Below are 19,694 nucleotides of genomic sequence, written 5' to 3' on the forward strand. Positions count from 1 at the left end.
ATCGTAACTGAAGCTGGATCACGGTGGGATGAAACTTGACTGACCCTTCATCATCAATATTCTCAGGAAGTGTTTTACCCTCCATGAATGACTTTCTCCTCATTAGTCCTTCAGCAGAGCTCACCCCCGCCTTGATGTCCACTGTGCCTGCCAGACACTTAATTACCTGCATCAAGTGCAAAATCGCAAAGGCAAGAGGTATAGTATTGTTTTGATTGCTGTTTGCTGGTTTGATAGTCAGCAGGATTAAAAAAAATACAATAATGATTTCCATTAAACTGTGTGGAGGGATGGCATCTGCATCAAGGAAGAATAGCGATGCGTACCAAGACTGGACTCAGTACCATAATAGCATCTGTGCTGACACAAACAGCACCTCGGTATCGGTGACTCATAGCACTGAAACAAGGCAAAAAAAATGTAGGTAATGTCCTGTAGCATCTTGACAGACACACACAGTCTTATGCTCTTTTAAAACCATATTATGCAGCAGTTCTAAGTTGCAATAATGTATTTTTAAACTTGCACACTTCTTCATTATCCACCAATCTGACAGGCACCAGAATTCTTCATATCAACATGACAACACAAGCAGGTCGTTGCACAAACTTTATTTTTCTAAGTTAACACACGACTCTTGCATTAAGGATTAACTACCTAACTGCCTTGTCACATTAGTCTTACATCACTAATTATCCAGTTCTGATAAAGTTGTGCCGAATATATGCACTTAAACTGAATGCATGCATTTTTAAGTAATATTTTTTTCTAATCTGTTGTGGGTTTTATCTCATACTGGCAATGGTTTGTTTAATCACACTTTTGAATTTGGCTTGATCGTGATTAACCACAAATTATTACTTGCTTGCATAAATAAAATCCATCCATCCATTTTGTACCACTTATCCCCTTCGGGGTCACGGGGGGCGCTGGAGCCTATCTCAGCTACAATCGGGCGGAAGGCAGGGTACACCCTGGACAAGTCGCCACCTCATCGCAGGGCCTGCATAAATAAAATAAACTTTAAAAAAGCCTAATATTTTGACACAATTGCAATTTCATTGTCAGAATGTCATGCAGGAACATTTTTCAATATATTTTACTTGATTGTGCTACAACAATTTTTTCAAAACTTGAGTTTTATCTACAGTCCAGTCAAGGTGTATTTTGAAGTGAAATTCAGAATCTCCTCATTTATCCTTGCTCTGGCGTATGCATTGACCTGCCGCCTTTCAGGTAACCATCCACATGTAAGGTAAAGAAGCATGTACAGTCAAAATAAATTATTAACCTGCATCTATACATGATTAATGCAATGTTTTTTAAATCAATAACATTAGTTAACTTGTTATTTTGGGCAGCAATAGCTATGGTTATGATGTTAGTTTATTTTGAACATGTATACAATGACAATATGGTAAATCCCATATTTCCAGTTTATCATTACAGCATGTCCAAAAAAGTAGTACATTTATTACTCAATTATACTTGTGTTTATATAATGGAATTATTTTAATTACTATTCTGTTTAACTTGTAAGTCACAAAATTAATTGACAATCATAAGGCTTTGTTTTTGGACAACATTTGTACATTTTGCCTTTTTAAGTATTGGTTTTGGCACATATTAAAAAGTACTAATTTGACATTTGATATCCAACCCAAAAAAGAACCTTCGGGATGTTGGCGCAAATACATAACAATGAGAATAGAGGAAAGAAATTACGGTATCTCACAAAAGTAAGTAAACCTTCAAATTTCAGCAAGCGGTAGAAAATGGATGGATGGATTTATTTATGCTTTTCAATGGACTATGAAATAGTACTATGAAATAAAACTGTGATATAATTTAGAGTAGTCAGTGTAAAGCTTGTATAGCAGTTTAGATGTACTGTCCCCTTAAAAGAAGTCCAGACAGCTATTTATAGGTGTGTTTAGAAATTACCCAAGAGCTTCAGAATGTCACAGTATATGTTTGACTTCATGTTTCCCCTCAATGAACTGATGAACCTTAGAGGATTTACTGTTCTGCAATTGTAGCTGAAATAGGCTCCCACCCCCCGCGGCCCCGGAGGGAATACGCGGTAGAAAATGGATGGATGGATAGTGTGATAACATTGATTGCTGGATGTGAGAAACAACATTGTAATAAATAATATGCAACTGCATTGTTTCTTCACTTTGGTTAAAGGAATTTATTTTCTCTTTTCTGCCATTCGAGTCATAATTCAATCCTTCTCGAATCGCAGGATATAAAATGTTAAGAAGCCAACAAAGACTACCTGACCAGCTTCTTCTCTCTTGGCTTTAGGGTTGTAACAGTGGCTTATGATTGTAAATGACACCAGACTGTCCCGGTGTTGAGGTATTGTTCAGGGACCAAACATGTGCTGCATTGGAGCTGCATAAAAGGCAGCATTGTGTACCATTACACTCCCAATGACCCCTTACGTTCTAAGTGTACCGTATGTTTGTGGGGACAGTAGGTCAAGGTAGGTAGGCAGCTGCGTAATAGCTTGGCTGTTTCGGGAAGGTGGACAGTTCAAGACCAGCGACAATATACCCTATGAGCCTTCCCGGGTCCTGAGATCCTCCGGCACTCATCTACTAATTATTCCAAAAGTCAGGACACAAAGTCCCAGGATGGCATCTTTCCACCATTATGGCCCCCGCTTATGGAACAGCTTGCTGGAGGACCTCAGGGCTGCGGAGAACGTTCATGTTTTTAAGAGCAGGCTTAAGACCCACCTTTTTGATTTGGCTTTTACCTTATATTAATTATGTTATTGAAGTCATTTGTATTTTACTTTTTATTGTATTAGTTATGCAAGATTGTATTTAGGTCTATTTATTTATTTACTGTATATTAATTTTATTGTTTCTATTAATCTTCATATGTCTTACTTGTATTTTATTCTTTATCTCTACTCATGGTTCTTACTATTTTACAAGTTTTATTATGTTTATTTTCCAACGTTTCTCAGATGAGCCATCTGCCTCAGGGGTTATCGACCGTGCTTGTGGGGGCGCTTTGTGTCAGCGTCCTGGTGGCCATGGTCTGATGACCTCCTGGTGCAGATGGCTCCTGTGATAGTGTTTACTCACATGTCTCCTCTGTGCACAGCCATGCAATTATTTGTCCATATAGTTGTGTGTGTGTATTTGTGTTTGGTATCTGTGTTTGTGCGTACGTATGTGATAATGGGGGATATGGGTCACCGGGGTATTGTTTTTAACTTTGTAAAGCACTTTGCGTTGCATTTCTTTTATATATGAAAAGCGCTGTATAAATAAAGTTTGATTGATTGATTGATATTAAAATTATGACTGGTACCTGGAGATAGGCCCGGCATCTTCAGTAGTGAGTATGTTTTGACAAGCATGAAGAGGGGTGAGACCATCCATTCATCCATTGTTATATTCAGTATACAACACATCCTGACTGGTTTCCACTGAAAGGCAGACTTCACCCTGGCCTGATAAGTTGCCAATCAACAGGTCAATGTGTATAACAGTTGAGATTAATCCCATACCAGCTGCATGAGAGTGAGCTATGTGAACCACTGTACGAGCAAGAAGTCCTATCATAAAATGCGCGAATAACTAATTTTACACTCAATTAGGTAGAGATGGAAACAGATGCCCCCTAATGGCTCTAAGCATTCTGACTTTTCTTTTCTTTTAATTCATGAAGGAACATGAGACGTCCAGACCTTTCTTAATGTAATGTATTTTTAATGGTGTCATATTATGAAGAAGACAGTTTTCTTGCCTGTTGGCGCAGGTGGGTAGAGTCGCCAAAAATGGTACTCAAGTAGAAGAAACGTTATTTTATAACAGTGGTTCTCAAACATTTTTCACTGAGTACCACCTCAGAAAAAAATGTGGCTATCCAAGTACCACCATAACTACCAACATTGAAATACAGTAGCGTAGTAGGCCCGAGTATTCATTAAAAACAAGGCAGAGGTTTTATATAAAAGTACATTTCATATTTTTGGACACTGCAACATCACACACAGTTTGAACATTAACACTGTGATTGAATATAGGAAAATAAAAAACTGTAGTTTAATTGAGTGATTATTTGGTGTACCACTAGATGGAACCCACGTACCACTGTTTGAAAATCACTGCTTTAGGGTAAAAGTAAAAAAGTACTCATGAAAAGAATTACTTGAGTAAGAGTAAGTAAATATTCATTGAAAAAATTACTCAAGTATTGAGTAACATGTAAGTAACTTCTGATTTATTTGGTAGCTATTTTTTAATGGTTCTTTGAATACTACCATAGTTGCTGAGTGCGTGCGTGTGTAAAACATCAGAATCAGAATCAGAAATACTTTATTAATCCCCGAGGGGAAATTACAATTTTCAAATTTTTATTTTTAAAAAAAATTGTATTATAAAAAATAATATACCATTTACTGCAATGTGTTTTCTCTAGTTGGAAGTGGAATTATTGTAGGGTGAAAAGTAAACATTTCTACTGACACAAATAAAAGCACTTTGTGATTGACAATTTGTGCTGCCTTGTCTGGCAGTCATGTCAGCTTATGTTACCATTAGTGGTTTAACAGAACACATTTGTTTTACAATTGTCTCTTTTTTATTAAGTTTATGTAGGGCTGCGCGATATATCGGTATTATACTTAATACCGGTATATTTTAGAAGGCGGTATATATTTGGGACCATACCACCATACGGTATCTTTTGATGTGCCTTTGTTAGGCTATTTGCTCTTCTCTGTGCCTGACGGGCAAAGCACAGGGCATACTCTTGGGCTCACCCTCGCCCCTTGCGTGTTTATGGAGGCTCCTCTGTGTCGCACAACGGCGCACTGTGCATCAAACTCTGAAAAAAATGATGCCGTGTGGTACCGACTTCTCGACTCCGGAGTGTGATTCAAGGCTTTGGTCAGCGACTGAATTTGGTTATTGGTGAGTGACTATAACTTTATTTACACATACACCAATTTGCTTGAGGACTTATATCTCTCGTTGTAACGACTTTATCACTAATCTCATCTGTTGATGTTGTTCAGTTCTGTGAGCGGCTTAGCACAGAAGCTAACGATAGCTTCTCTCAGCTGCTTGCTCGGTGTGTTAATACAAACTACACAGTGAAACACTACAAAAATGGCTAACTGGGCCGGGACGTGATTTCAGTCAGTGTGACCTGGAAGTGTTTTAAAGTGACCTATTATGCAAAACCAACTTTTCTTTCATATCTATTTAATACACTAGCCTCTCATAATGATTGTGAGCGGTTGGCAAAATTCCAAAAAAGTGCAATTACTCTATAAAGGAGCCGTTTAGATTTTGCCTAATTTGTGACGTTTTTCCCTATTGGTGACATCAGTGGATATCTCCATGTTATAGTAGAAATTTACTCTAATAGCTTGTGGCATTGTAGTCAATAATGTTCCTTCTTTTTCATTACGCTCTTGTTGTGCGGCAGACTGGCTCTTACACGCACATGCATCCTCCGCTGTTGCCATTTCTAATACAAAGTAGCGTATAGTTCTAACTTATACGTAGGTTAGAACTATAAGCGCTAAAAACTAAATGCATGGCTGACGGGGAGAAGACGAGGTCAAAGCGGAATCAGGTAAATAAGACCGCCCACAAAACGGCGCATCCTGAAGAGACTGCCAGAAAGCGGATTAAAGATGGTCTGTAAAACTAATATATGTAAAATATTAAAGGTGCCATATGTAATAATTTCATGTCAAGTCATCATTAAATGGCTCTGATATGTCAAAAGGCATTAATAAATCATGTTCTTTTCGAATACCTTTATAACTGATAACGGTAGTTCAGCCGGGAAATGCTCATTTTAAAATTAGACTTACAGCTCCGAAATATTGTTATTGTTTTCATTTTGATGCCCCGCCCTCTACTGCTTGACCAATTAGAAAGTTTTTCGGACTATAAGGCGCACTTAAAATGCTTTAATTTTCTCAAAACTTGACAGTGCGCCTTATAACCTGGTGCGCCTAATGTACAGGAATCATTTTGGTTGTGCTTACCGACCCCGAAGCTATTTTAAGTGGTACAATGATAAGTGTGACCAGTAGATGGCAGTTATACATAAGAGATACGTGTAGACTGCAATATGATGGCAGTCACACATGAGCATACTTGCCAACCCTCCCGATTTTTACGGGAGACTCACGAATTTCAGTGCCTCTCCCGAAAATCTCCCGGGGCAACCATTCTCCCGAATTTCTCCCGATTTCCACCCGGACAACAATATTGGGGGCGTGCCTTAAAGGCACTGCCTTTAGCGTCCTCTCTCACCTGAAAAGCAGACTTATATATGTCTCCGTTATCCATAGGTTTATCTATAACCCATAAAGTAGGCAGGCACGGAGCTATTTCTCAGCGTGTGTTTATTCCAGCCGGCACGTTAATACACTGACACACAACATCCGGATTCCCATCATGCATTGCTTCAAAACTACGGCAAGTAGTAATGTCCATAATTTCCAGCCGGACAAACAATATTGGGGGCGTGCCTTGAAGGCACTGCCTTTAGCGTCGTCTCTCACCTGAAAAGGAGACTATTATGTATGTCTCCGTTATCCATAGGTTTATCTATAACCCATAAGACGGTGGCCGAATGGATATAGTCACTCATGAACGGTCAGAGAAGCACAAGGCGGCGGCAACGCAGTATTATGGACCACCTTGCTAAATGGAAACCTGAGGGTGTAACATATGCCGAGACAAAGATGGCTATGCTGATAGCTGCAAGCAACATCCCGTTCTCAATTGCGGATGTTTTCAACAAATCCGTGAAGGATATGTTCCCGGATTCAGAGATCACTCAAATAGTGAAAGGTAAGTGTTATTTTGTTATTAAGTAAGCAGCAAGTACAGTACAGTTAGTAGAACAACTGTGTTTTCATTACTGTGTACTATATATATATATATATATATATATATATATATATATATATATATATATATATATATATATATATATATATACCGTAATTGCTCCATATATAAGCCGCACCCGACTATAAGCCGCAGGGTTTTGATGTGTAATTACCGTAGTATATAGGGGTTCCTGCTACCACGGAGGGGATTGTTGGGACAGAGATGACTGTTTGGGAACGCAAAGCGTCCCATTTATTAACAATAAATCTTTCAATCATACTTTCACATCTTTGACATGGCGAACAGCATTCGTGCAGAGTACAAATAATACAACGGTGCAAAGTAATACAAAGTGCTCGCCTGTACGTTATCAAAATAACCAGCCTACCGGTATATGAAAAGTCAGTCTTTAATCATTGTGTCATCGTCTTCCTCCTGTGTACTAAAACCACCGAAATCCTCTTCGTCGGTGTCGGAGAAGAACAGGCCGTATATAAGCCGCACCGTTGTATAAGCCGCAGGGACCAGAACGAGGGGAAAAAGTAGCGGCTTATAGTCCGGAAATTACGGTATATATATATATATATATATATATATATATATATATATATATATATATATATATATATATATATATATATATATATATATATATAAGAAATACTTTAATTTCAGTGAATTCTAGCTATAAATATACTCCTCCCCCCTTAACCCCGCCCTCCGGCCCCATCCCCCCACCCCAATCTCCCGAATTTGGAGGTCTCAAGGTTTGCAAGTATGCACATGAGAGATAAGTGTAGACTGCAATATGACTCAAGTAAACAACACCAACATTTTATATGTTCCATTGAAAATATTGAACATTACACACGGCACTCAAAAATCTATCAAAATGTTTTAGTACGACTTTGGTAAGCTATGAAGTCGCACCGCATGATGGATTGTACTGTGCTTCAACATACAAGTATTATTATGTGATGTCATCCTGGGGAAGCCGGGCTGCCTGTGGCTTGCTTCCGCCCGGAGGGGGAGGGGCTTGTGGGAGCGGCGTGTCCTGCCGGCTCGCGGAAGTCTTTCGTCTTGGGCGACGCTTTCGCGGCTGGGGCGACGTGCCAACGTCGTCCTCGGACCAAATGGAGCACAATGGCACCAGTCTTCCATCTGGCCCCCACATCATGTCTCTGTGCTCCATGGAGGAGTAGCGCAGCGTTTCCTCCTCCATCGCGCGCAGGACCGCCCAAGAAGCCTCGTCAAAAGCGTCCAATTTTCTTGCGGGAGAATTTTTCTGCAGGCGTCCTACTGTCAGGACTTGGTTCATGGCGTGGTTTGTTCTCCCAGAAGGCAAAGGAAAATTGGCGCGGGCAAGGCGTGAATTTAAATACATGATTTATTGTTTAACACTAATAAACTACAAAAAAAAGGAAGCAAACAAATGGCGCGCACAAAGGCGGAAATACAAACTTGACTAAGAAACAAAAGACATGCACGTGGGCACAAAAACTATGAACAAAGAAACAACAACACTAACTGTGGTCTTAATAAACAAAACTTACTTGGCATGAGAAAAACATGAAAAAGAGCAGCATGGATCATCAGAGTGTGAATGTGTGAGGACGCCAGGACGAACAACAGAAACAGACAGATTTAAATAGTGACGTGATCACTGAAAACAGGTGCGTGACTCGAAACGTGAAACAGGTGCGTGACAAGACAGGTGAAAACTAATGGGTGACCATGGAAACCAAACCAAACAAGGAAGTGCAACCAGGAACTAAAAAGAGTCCAAAAAACAAACACATGGCCAAAACAAAAACATGACCAGACATGACGCATGACCAAAACAAAAACATGAACAGACATGACATACTGTGCTTCAACATACAAGTATTATTATGGTGTGTGTATGAGGAAGACATATTATTACTGTGCTTCAACATACAAGTATTATTATGGTGTGTGTATAAGGAAGACATATTATCTGGCGTTTTTTCCAAATATTATGCAAAAGCAACTTTTGTATTATATCCTTTATTTGGGATCTGCATAAGTCCTGAAAATGTGCGCGCGTCCGCCTTTGTAGTCCGTGCTTCTTCTTGTTATGGGACATTCATCCTCCGCTGTTGCCATTTCTAATATAGAGTAGTGTAAAGTTCTTACTTATATTTGTCAGTAAACTCGCCATGAAAGCGCTAAAACATTCCGGTGTAGTGAGTTTACATTATTCACCCAAGGAACTTTAGTTATTAGAGAGTTCCGGTCGGACGGTTTTTCACGGGACACATTTCCGGCGTTGTTATTTCACTAGTGAGCCACGGATGAGGAGATGCTGATTGATTTAAGTAAAGTCTGAATGTCATTAAAACAGTTAGCTCCATCTTTTGACTCTTTTTCGACTGCCATCCTTGCACGCTACACCGCTACAACAAAGATGACGGAGAAAAGACGCTGCCGAAGGTGAGTCACGTAAATAAAACCGCCCACAAAACGACGCATCGTGAAGCGACTGTCAGAAAGTGACTTGAAGATGATCTGTAAAACATAATCTATGCAACATTTTGACCAAAGAACCACCAATTACATGTTATGCAGACCACAAGGAAGTGTTTTACATTTAGAAAAAAAAATATGACCCCTTTAATGCGCCCTATAATCCGGTGCGCCATTTGTATGAAAATAGACCTGACTAGACCCGCTCATCGGCAGTGCGCCTTATAATCCGGTGCGCCCTATGGTCCGGAAAATACGGTAATGCAAGTCACTAAGGCCATGTCTACAGTAAGTCGTTTAACCCCTTAAACAAATAATTATTTAGCCTAAGACCCGTTTCAGCCACACTAAACCATCGTTTAAGGTCCCCATCCTCTGACAAATTTTTACACAGGTAAGTCCGCCGTGTATTTCTTGAATCTCTGGCACTTAGCTTTGTATGGACTCATTGATTGTTTACAAAGTGAGTTTGGAGAGGAAGTGACGCCAGAAAGACCGCGCCCCACACAGGAAGTGACATCAGAAAGAACGTGCCACAGCCAGCTTCATAACAAAGATGGAGGCGGATCATGCAGACATGCCCGTGTTTCTCCTTCTTGTACATGTACAGGCGCTTTTGGAAATCACAAATCAATACCTTAAGAGAAGGCAATGGGCGATTGCAGCTATTTCGGATACTACACATCTCAGATGGCAAGAGAACTTTCGAACAGTCAGCTGTGATTCTACTTAAAAATAACTTGGTCTCTTTCTCCCGTGGATGTGATACAGGCAGTTTGTGACTACAAATATTGCTTTATGGATGTGACTGTGAAATGGCCAGGCAGCGTGCATAATGCTAACTCCGCCATTAGCGCGCAGCTGAAAGATGGAACCATCCCCTCGTGTCCCAAACAGTTTATCGCATTGTCTACTTTCTCATGTCGATTAAAGATTTGATTCATTTATGATGTCTCAGGTGTGATTCACTACAAAAGGGCCCCACAGCACACTGGATTCTAGTTAATTGAAATACCACAACACTGGACATCGTTCGAAGGAGATACATTTTAATTTAAAAACTTGCACACAAAACAGAGCAAACAAATGTAAAATGCACAACAAACTATTTACAAAATAGCTCTGTTAAATAACAACTTCACAGTGAAGTAAAGTCATCGACAAACGTTTGTACTGGAGAGCTTGGAGCAGTAAACGCTTTCTTTTTCTTTTTTTCGCGCATGCGTACTAGGTCGCGTTGTGCTGGCGGGCGGTGATCTTAAATGGTGGCATTGTTGTGTGTGGACACAGATAAGGTTAGGTGTGATTTACCCTTGGTGTAAACGGGGCCTAAAAGTCAGCAAATGACTGAAACAGAAGTCTAAGTCACAGCAGGAGGACTAGTACGTGTCGACTGAGCCAATGTGAAATCGCGAGTCTCAGCGAAAAAAGTGATTGTGGTCACATGCTTAGATTGTAATGGGTATTATATTACCAACATTTTACATACTAAAGATTAGTGCAAATAGCATATGACACACCAAGTTGTTAGCTGCATGGTAGTGAGAAATGCTGCTTATTCAAGCTGTCCACTAACAATTTAAAGTGACATTTTTTATTATAAATAGTTATCCTATACTACGATAGTTTTAAGATTAAAGATTAAAGTACCAATGATTGTCACACACACACTAGGTGTGGTGAAATTTGTCCTCTGCATTTGACCCATCCCCTTGGGGAGCAGTGGGCAGCAGCGGCGCCGCGCCCGGGAATCATTTTTGGTTATTTAACCCCCAATTCCAACCCTTGATGCTGAGTGCCAAGCAGGGAGGTAATGGGTCCCATTTTTATAGTCTTTGGTATGACTCGGCTGGGATTTGAACTCACAACCTACCGATCTCTGTATGTTACACCAGCATTGTTGGTGATTACATTAAACTAGGGCTGCAACAACTAATCCAGGGGTGTCCAAACTTTTTCCACTGAGGGCCGCACACTGAAATATCAAAGCAAGCGGGGGCCATTTTGATATTTTTTTATTTTAAAAACCAATACAATATACCGTATGTATAAAAAAGATACATTTAGGCCTCCACTCAGACTTGATCCCGGGGAACCCAAAAGGTTTTGGTCAAAAAAAATATTACAAATGTGTCATTATTTAGTATTATTATTATTATTATTATTCAAGGTTTGAATCTCTAGATCAACATTAGGTCTATCTGTCAATATAACGCTTTTAAAGATTTAAGTTGTATGCCATTTTTGTCAAGGAAAACCGTGTTTTTTTATGAAAAAAAAACACAAAATATGCGACATTTTCCCCCAATAAAATTTTAAAGTGGAATATTTGAGATTATATAATAATTGGAGTCTTAAAAGGTCAATAACTCATAACAACATTGATTTTAATTCATTATTTTTTTGAGCAATGACACTTAAAAAAAAAAAGTCCAGCTAAAATTATTGGGGCTCCAAAAGGGCTCAGTAAAGTTTAAAAAAATAAATCCAACATTTTTTTAAACTTTTACCACAATAGTCTCAAGATCAACTTCAGATCTATCTGTCAATTATAAGTTTTATTGTTTTTTTTTGTTTTTTGTTTGTTCGTTTTAGGCCCTTCTTTAAAAAACTTTGTTTTTTAAATGGCAACCAAAAAATATGCAACATTTTCCCCCCAAAATATCTCAAAGTGGAATATTTAATGTGAAGTAAATGGAGCCTTTAATAGGTCAATAATTCATAATGACATTGATTCTGATTCATTATTATTTTTTAAAGAAAGAAACAGCCTGCATGGCAGCTTTGTGTTATTAGAGTAAATAATGCAACATTTTCTTGTTACATTTCACCTGTTTGCTCTTTTATACCACTTGTAATGTTTTTTGTTTTTTTTTCATCGTATTTTTAGAATGTGCCGTGGGGCCGTTAAAAAATTACCTGCGGGCCGCAAATGTAATGGGTACTTTGGACACCCCTGAACTAATCGATTAAGTCGATTAAAATCGATTATAAAAATAGTTGGGGATTAATTTAGTCATCGATTCGTTGGATCTATGCTATGCGCATGCGCAGAGGCTCCTTTTTTTATTTCTTATAAACCTTTATTTATAAACTGCAACATTTACAAACAGCTGAGAAACAATAATCAAAATAAGTATGGTGCTAGTATGCTGTTTTTTTTCAATAAAATACTGGAAAGGATAGAAATGTAGTTTGTCTCTTTTATCCGATTATTAATTGATTAATCGAAGTAATAATCGACAGATTAATCGATTATCAAATTAGTTGTTAGTTGCAGCCCTACATTAAACCCTTCCCTTCTTTTCTCTAGTGTCATGGGTGTTATGTATGTCTGCATAAAGCATCCCAGAACCAATAGATAACGCTAGGCCCCAGGAAGTGTGCAGGATTTGTACAGTCAGCATAATAAATAATGAGACAAAGGAATTAACAACAATACAGGAACTACGACATTGCTTCCACTTTTCTCTCTGCATTAATTCAATATTGCCCCAAGGCAGATAAGGTGCTTACTGGATGGAAAAGGGTTTGTGCAGTCAAGTACAGTCGATCTCAGATTGTTCTCTACACAAGCCCGAAAACATTAACAACGAGAAAAGCTGTTCGGACTTGATCTCAGCCCCTGAAGCGGTACTGTGCATCCACAAACTCATTTTCTGGATGTTGATTCTGAAATGGATTTCAGCCAAAACACTTGAAGCCACAAAAGAGCAGAATGTTACATGGTGCAAGCAACTGTGTCCACTCAGATAGAATGTGCGAGACAAAAAAATCCTCATTGTCATGTGATTAAGTGTTCTTTATCAAAAATTCAGAGATAATCACTTCCACTTGAGTTATGACTCTTGAGAGAGTGCATAAAATAGTGACATTTATGCTCTCCTCGCTACATTTTTAACTATAATCCTACGCATGGGTAGCAAGAGTGTAAAAAAATCATGGTACAGTTATGGAAAATTTAAAGACCCTTTTCCTTTGTACTTTCATGCTTGCATATAAAATATAATTTTAAAGGCAATTTACCCTGATTTTAGTTGTTTTCTTTTTACTTCACCACTGTGTATAATTCCCAACTAAAAACTTTAATTAAATCTAAATTGGCACTTTCCTCACAGTATTAAAGGCCTACTGAAACCCACTACTACCGACCACGCAGTCTGATAGTTTATATATCAATGATGAAATCTTAACATTATAACACATGCCAATACGGCCGGGTTAACTTATAAAGTGACATTTTAAATTTGCCGCTAAACTTCCGGTTCGAAACGCCTCTGAGGATGACGTATGCGCGTGACGTAGACCGGCGAACACGGGTATGCCTTCCACATTGAAGCCAATACGAAAAAGCTCTGTTTTCATTTCATAATTCCACAGTATTCTGGACATCTGTGTTCGTGAATCTGTTGCAATCATGTTCATTGCATTATGGAGAAGGAAGCTGAGCAAGCAAAGAAGAAAGTTGTCGGTGCGAAATGGACGTATTTTTCGAACGTAGTCAGCAACAACAGTACACAGCCGGCGCTTCTTTGTTTACATTCCCGGAAGATGCAGTCAAGATGGAAGAACTCGGATAACAGAGACTCTAACCAGGAGGACTTTTGACTTCGATACACAGACGCCTGTAGAGAACTGGGACAACATAGACTCTTACCAGGATTACTTTGATTTGGATGACAAAGACGCAGACGTGCTACTGTGAGTATGCAGCTTTGGCTTCTAAACATTTGATCGCTTGACCGTATGTGCGCAACTTTTTTTTGCGTATGTACGTAACTTTTTAAAAATATATAAGCTTTATGAACCTTGGGTTAGGTGAACAGTCTTTTGGGCTGAGTGATTGTGTGTGTTGATCAGGTGTTTGAATTGTATTGGCCTGTTCTATGGAGCTAGGAGCTAGCAGAGGAACTAGGAGCTAGCGTAACAAACACGCAGGTGTTTTTATGCAGGATTAATTTGTGGCATATTAAATATAAGCCTGGTTGTGTTGTGGCTAATAGAGTATATATATGTCTTGTGTTTATTTACTGTTGTAGTCATTCCCAGCTGAATATCAGGTCACCCCCGGCTCTCACAGCATCTTCCCTATCTGAATAGCTTCAACTCCCCACTAGTCCTTCACTTGCACTTTACTCATCCACAAATCTTTCATCCTCGCTCAAATTAATGGGGAAATTGTCGCTTTCTCGGTCCGAATCTCTCTCACTTCATGCGGCCATCATTGTAAACAATAGGGAACTTTGCGTATATGTTCAACTGACTACGTCACGCTACTTCCGGTAGGGGCAAGCCTTTTTTTTATCAGATACCAAAAGTTGCAATCTTTATCGTCGTTGTTCTATACTAAATCCTTTCAGCAAAAATATGGCAATATCGCGAAATGATCAAGTATGACACATAGAATAGATCTGCTATCCCCGTTTAAATAAAAAAAATTCATTTCAGTAGGCCTTTAATAATGTATATATATCTTTCTACTGCACTATATCATGATTCAATGCTGCCAAGGCTCACGCTGTGAGCGTAAGAGTCACGCAATTGAACCCATTCTCTCGCTACACTTGACATTTCTTACACTTATATTTCCCCATTCACTACTCCATCCATCCATCCATTTTCTACCGCTTGTCCCTTACGAGGTAGCGGGGGGTGCTGGAGCCTATCTCAGCTGCATTCGGGCGGTAGGCGGTGTATACCCTGAACAAGTCGCCACTTCATCGCAGGGCCAACACAGATAGACAGACAACATTCACACTCACATTCACACACTAGGGCCAGTTTAGTGTTGCCAATCAACCTATCCCCAGGTGCATGTCTTTGGAGGTGGGAGGAAGCCCGAGTACCCGGAGGGAACCCACGCAGTCACGGGTAGAACATGCAAACACCACACAGAAAGATCCCAAGCCCAGGATCGAAGGCACACGTACTAACCCCTGTACCACCGTGCTGCCCCATTCACTACTCTATATATACAGTAGCTACTTTCATGTTTTGTTGTTCCTTAGTTAGCATGAACTAACAAACAGAATGTATCTTTTACATACTAGTACAAAGTCAATTGAACTGTAATATTACTATTTATAATCATTGCATTAATTATCTGATTTGTGATTTGGTAAATGGGTGTAGAAATATAATCTATTATTTGTGACAATGAAGTTAAAGAACTTGCTCAAAGTTAGATTTTTTCAAAACCAAAAAAATACAACAATATTTTTAAAACAAGAATATACCTATGTAACATCATTTAACTTATGTTACCATTAGTGTTTTAATTTAACAAATGTTTTTTTAAAGTGTTTGTGTTATGATCTGTTGCCCGGATCATGTTTTCTTCTGTTAGTTTGACTACCTAAGTTTTTTTTTCAGCACCCCTAAATTTCTGTTTTGGTTTTCATGGGTGCTGATTAGTTTCACCTACCTCTGATTAGTGTTCGAGACGCTCACCTGCTCCTGGGCACTAATCAGAGAGCTACATTTTCTCCAGACACGGTCTAGCTGTCTTATTTGCTTCTATACAACAAGTTACGCCGTCTACCTATTTAATTCCTTATGCTGAGCTTTCGTGCTAGCTTCCTTAGCTTTGCTTCCCGTGCGATCGGCACGCTAGTTTAATTGATTTTGTATCCTGTATGATTAATGCGAATAAATCATTGTCTCACCTGCACCTTGCCTCCGTAGTTCCTGCTGCATCTTGGGAGAACGGCCCGCGCATAACCATGCGACCACGACGTTACAGTTTGTATTTTTACAATTACTAATGATATGGAATAAAGATCGAAAACAAAAATAAAAACACAACTGTCTCGTACACACACGCACACGGGGACAGTGTGCATCTACACAAAAGCAGTCCATAAGAAGCAACTAACGATTTGCAGTCATGTTGTTGTTATGAGAGAATATACATTCAATGACAGCTAACGTTAGGAGCTAGACTTTACTAAATTGCCATCATTAGCTGACCACACAGAAAGCTAATGGGTGTGCGTGTGTGTTATATACGGATGTAGTTACGCCATTATGTGCCAAAAGCCGGAAGAGGGCCTTGTATAATGCTTGAACATTCGGGTGATAAATCCCTTTAATTTAAAAAGTAATTTTAAGAGGGATTTATCACCTTGTCCACAACTGTATGATATCACTTGAAGCCTATGAACATTTCATCAACAAAATGTCACATCTCTCAACGCTAAAGATAATTCCTGGATCTGCCGGGTAAATCTTATCAGCTAAAAATGTGATATATTCCTGATTCCAGCTCTAACGTTGCCGGGTTTTATGAAAATCAAGCTACCTGATACAGTTTTTACATAATCCTAATGACAGTCAGACAAACAAGCCAAGCGGGACGTCAACCATAATCCCCTCAGCGGGGGTAATTAATTACTCAAATAAATCTGTCTTTGCAACACTGGTGTAATTTCATTTAAACTACAACGTATGATATAGTTTCCTGGCATTGCAATTTTAGTGAAGTTGTCCAAGAACGGTTCAAATGGATGAAAAAACAAGAAAGCAAGGAACAGTAGTCAGGAAGAGATAAAGGGAGACAAAATCTTCTTTAAAAATGTGGGATAAAAAAAGGCACATGGAAAAAAGTGATGGAGATGTCATCATAAATAAATAATATATAATAATAATAAACAGGAATATACAATATTAGTGTACATATTAAACACTTTAGAACAGGGATAGGGAACCTATGGCTCTCGAGCCAGATGTGGCTCTTTTGATGACTGCATCTGGCTCTCAGATCAATCTTAGCAGGCATTGCTTAACACAATAAGTAATGAAAAATTCCGCTGGTAATCAGTGTTAAAAATAACGTTCAAAATATAAAACATTCTCATGCATTTTAATCCATCCATCCGTTTTCTACCGCACCTGTTCAAGAAGTCGCATTAATGGTAAGAAGTATTTTATTTATTATTGGTTAGCTTTAGAATAACAATGGTATTAAAAATAAAAAGAGACTTATTATACTCTAAAAATGTTGGTCTTACTAAAAAAAATGCATGCATTTAGTTGTATTCAGTGTTAAAAAATATTATATGGCTCTCACGGAAATACATTTTAAAATATTTGGCTTTGATGGCTCTCTCAGCCAAAAAGGTTACCGACCCCTGCTTTAGAACAAAATGTTTGCTCTTCCCTGGATGGCTCTTACCTGCCATACCAGACATATTTCAATATAGAAGCTACTGTGAGGTAGAGCGGTCGTGCCGACAACTTTAGCTTCCCTGGTTCCATCCCCAGCTTCTGCCATCCTAGTCACGTCCGTTGTGTCCTTGAGCAAGACACTTCACGCATGCTCCTGATGGGTTGTGTTTAGGGCCTTGCGTGGCAGCTCCCGCCATCAGTGTGTGAATGTGGAAATAGTGTCAAAGTGCTTTGAGTGCCTAGAAGGTAGAAAAGCACTAGACAAGTATAACCCATTTAACTATCTATTACTCATTTAAATAATTTGTTTTTTGCCCTCAAAGTTCTCCAATGTCCTTCAGAATTTTCCCCTGAGTTTGTACACATTAACAAAAACAACAACAAAAAAACAATTTTGAGAAAATATATTATAAATCTAATCACTCTGGTATTGATCATATACTGATACCACCCTTAGCATCGACGCCAACAATTTATGGATCGATCTAACCTCCTCCTTCGTGTGACTGGCAGCTGCACACAGATAGAGCACAACCGTTGCTGTAATGCTATCCTCTCTCTACACTCTAATAATCTACTTGTTAATTTCCTGTAAATATTCCCTTACTTTCTGCTGTAACGTAATCTACACTTCTTTAAGATGGGGTACTTGAACACCAGGCAGAATTCAATCAGTAAATCCCCCTCCCCAGAAGTGCATGGACGTCCATCATCATGGCTTTGTACAATTCCTAAGTTTACCTCACAGGTTCAACAAGCATCTAAGAATTCCCAAAACGTTCCATTCATTTTAAAAGAGGGCACAGCCACAACAAGTAAGTTGCTTTCCTTTATGATTTCTTAAGGTCTAGTTTATTTGGTTTGTATTGGTGTTGATGTTTGCTTATGTTTGGTGACCTATATCTGATCTACCCACTGGTGGCTATTTTGAGGGGCTGAATATATGCAATATATGCTCATTAAGTGTGGCTATGCAGTATTATCTTGTGTAAACCTCACTTCCAAAGCCTAATGAGCTGTGCTCAACAATGAGCTGACAACAGCTCAAGGTGTTTAGCTCATTGCCTAGCGCTGGCTCACTTAACTCTTGTTTGTTGGTTTGAGTCCAAGACTGGACTGGGAGGGTAGACTCAAACTCAAGTCTCTACCATACTTCCACCCGCAATATCCTTCCAACCTGCCGCCATTTGTGTGCAATAAATGGATTATACGCCATACATCGTTTTTTCTGTCTCAAAATGTTTCTGTCTTTTTTGAGCACTTTCACCTGGGTTGGCCACACCCAAAATAAATAATAATGGTATAATTTGTTCTCTATCTTCTTGTTATGTGACATTAATCCTCCGCTGTTTCCATTTCTAATATAAAGTAGTGTAATGTTCTTACTTGTATCTGTCAGTAAACTCGCCATGAAAGCACTAAAACATACCGGTGTAGTGAGTTTACATTATTCACCCAAAGAACTTTAGTTATTAGAGTTCCGGTTGGACGGTTTTTCATGGTACACATTTCCGCTGTTGTTGTTTTCGGATGAGGAGATGCTGCTCCGTTATTGATTGAAGTAAAGTCTGAATGTCCTGAAAACAGTTAGCTCCATCTTTTGACACTTCTTCCACTCCCGTCCTTGCACGCTACACCGCTACAACTAAGATGAAGTAGAGAAGACGCTGCCGAAGGTGTTAGAATAGTTATGTGTAAGTTATCACACAACTCTTATGATTAAAGGCCGTTGCTATAGTTATTATCGATTGTGCTGAAGTTGTACTTTTCTATCTGTGCAAAGAGACAATTTGCAATCTTGGATTGCAGTCGTCTCTTATCAGTGTTTGTGTCCAGAACATCGAGTACCGTGACGCAGACAAAGCAGAGACAGGGCGATATCACGAGTGTCAGCACATTTGCATTTCTGAATTATCATATATTGTGTCTAACTGGGGCTGCTGAAATTACCCCCCTTCCTTCAGAAGCAGCCTCAGTGATGTAAACAGGGACCTCCCAAATAAATAGAGGAGCACGTGGGTCTGGACCTTAGAGCGTGGTGGGAGATTTTAACTGAGTGTGCAGCCCCAAACGTCTCTCCCCATTGTTCCAAATTGAACTCTGTCTCTGCATGATTCCTTGCTTCTTGTCCGTTTAATAGATGTCATCAGTGTT

At 39.1% G+C, this 19,694-nt stretch overlaps 1 protein-coding gene across 8 annotated transcripts in view; it reads right to left on the bottom strand.

The window, feature by feature from the left end:
• tjp1b (tight junction protein 1b) overlaps positions 1–19,694 on the bottom strand; it is a 243,042-nt gene that overhangs the window by 115,196 nt on the left and 108,152 nt on the right. The gene's annotated exons all lie outside the window — the stretch shown is intronic.

This window comes from Entelurus aequoreus, linkage group LG24 (genome assembly GCF_033978785.1).
Source record: "Entelurus aequoreus isolate RoL-2023_Sb linkage group LG24, RoL_Eaeq_v1.1, whole genome shotgun sequence".
NCBI classification, from domain to species: Eukaryota; Metazoa; Chordata; class Actinopteri; order Syngnathiformes; family Syngnathidae; genus Entelurus; species Entelurus aequoreus.